This window comes from Triticum dicoccoides, chromosome 2B (genome assembly GCF_002162155.2).
Source record: "Triticum dicoccoides isolate Atlit2015 ecotype Zavitan chromosome 2B, WEW_v2.0, whole genome shotgun sequence".
Classification (NCBI taxonomy): domain Eukaryota; kingdom Viridiplantae; phylum Streptophyta; class Magnoliopsida; order Poales; family Poaceae; genus Triticum; species Triticum dicoccoides.
In genome coordinates, this window is record NC_041383.1 from 781,988,455 (window position 1) to 781,990,424 (window position 1,970).

The 1,970-nt window shown below is 51.7% G+C and overlaps 1 pseudogene; it reads right to left on the minus strand.

The window, feature by feature from the left end:
* Positions 1 to 332: 332 nt before the first annotated feature.
* Positions 333 to 1,620, minus strand: LOC119361411 (annotated as a pseudogene).
* Positions 1,621 to 1,970: the final 350 nt, after the last annotated feature.

Here is a 1,970-nt window from a genome sequence, read left to right on the forward strand (position 1 = left end):
TACTATATAAGGCCAAGACCAAGCCGCGGAAAATCTTTGGACCAAACCAGAACAAGATGATGAAGGTCAAGTCTGTGTGTGGCAAAACTCTCAGCTGGGGACGTTGGGGGGTGTGAGAATAGACATGGTATTCACGGGAAGCTGGCATGGATATAGGTCTAGCCAACATAATTTCTGATAAACTTACTCATATCCTCCCAAATATATGTGAAGACTTCAGGACAAGGCAACATGATCTAAAAGACGGCAGTGCATATCACGTACATACATATATAAGCTATAAGGACAGCAATACATACTGTCTAGTCAGGCGATCATACATTTCCTCTATTCTAATAGAAGAGCTTGATATACTCAATGCAAGCGTCTCTCAGCTTGCTACAACGATACTGATCAGCTAGAGCTAACGTGTCCACCACACTCTCGGCATCTAGACCCTTTCAGAGGATGCCCTCACATATCAGCTTGAGCCTGTCCATGGCATACCTGTCTGCAGCCACAAGCAGATGCCTGATCATCTCCCTCTTGTCATGGCTGTCAAGGAGTCAAGGAGGTCATCCATGGCAGGCAATGAATCTGTGTATATGATGTGAAGCAATGCTCCCAAAACGGCGGGCTGCATGTCCACAATCTGTATGCACTGCTTCTACTTGTCCCACATTGCCATTGGCCCGTAGAGCTCTGCGTCGAAGACCGGAGACCGCATGGCGAGCACGATCTTGTGTGCGTGGAAGGTTTCCCCGCTGACTTTGATCACCACGTTCGCCCCTTTCTTCTCCTCAAGCAGCATTGCGAGATTGTTGAGTAGGTCCGCCGGCGGCACTTCGATCTCAGGCGTCTTGGTGGTGGCGGTCGCCACGGCCGGTACTTTCTTGAGGAGAACAGTCACATCCAGTGGATCACGATGCAGTCATCCTGCAGGTAGGAGGATGCCTCCAAGAGGTCCCTCCGAAACCGGCTCCTCTAACTTAGCTCCTGCGAAGTTAGGAGCCTAACTTAGCCATGTTTCAACCGTTGGATCTAGAATAAATGGCTGAGATCTAGCGCCACAGTTATTGAACAGTGTCAATTACTACAGGTAAAACAACAGTATTTTTAGCTATAGCGATCATCCAAACAGTGTGCTACAGGCCCTGTGAACAGTACCAAATCCTGTCCATCTATTTTCCATCAAATGGTTCCCACAGACCAAGTTAGGTACTGTTTCCCTAACATAGCAGAAGCTAAGTTAGAGGAGCCGGTTCGGGTCCCTCCTCATGAATATGTAAGCCCCCCTGTACAGTTGCAGGAGTCGAACGCCGGGAAGGACGACGGCCGGGAGAAGATGAGTGAAGACAGACCGGTTGCTCGGTTGGTAAGCCTCAGGTCGTAGAGCGCCCTCACCACGGAGTTCTTGCTCTGGAGCTCGTCTTTGGTCGTAAGTCCGTCTCCGTCGGGGTAGTAGCGGATGCACCAGTCGTCGCCGCCGACGGCGAAGGTGGCAGATCTGATGAAGTAGCCGACGTCAAGGCCCTTGTGCAGCCTGTAGCCGGCGACCGTGAACACGTGCGTGCCCCGCGCCGTATCCGGGATGCACGCCGAGGCCGTAGTCGCCGAAGTCAGCCTCTGCGATGCCGCCATTGCCGGTGCTTGTGCGGAGGGGAAATTACGGCGGCGGCGGCGGCGGCGATAGGGTTTTTGGCAGCTACCTAACTCTGCTCTGCTAGAACTCTCCTCTGTTCTGCTCTACAGCTGGACTGGACTGAGACTGACCATGGCTGCTACCACTTCGGCCTTGGTCTTGGCCGGTTCACTCAGAAGCAGTACTAGAGAGGGGCAGCTCGCTCAAATCCCAGCTCAGCTCAGGCGTTTTCAGCCATCCGATCCGTTTACACACGCCATCCTGGTTGTGCATCTTAGGGCTCGAATTGTTTTACTCGTTGCATATTTAGTTATTTACTAGCAAAAAAGCCCGAAGAAAAAAAATACAA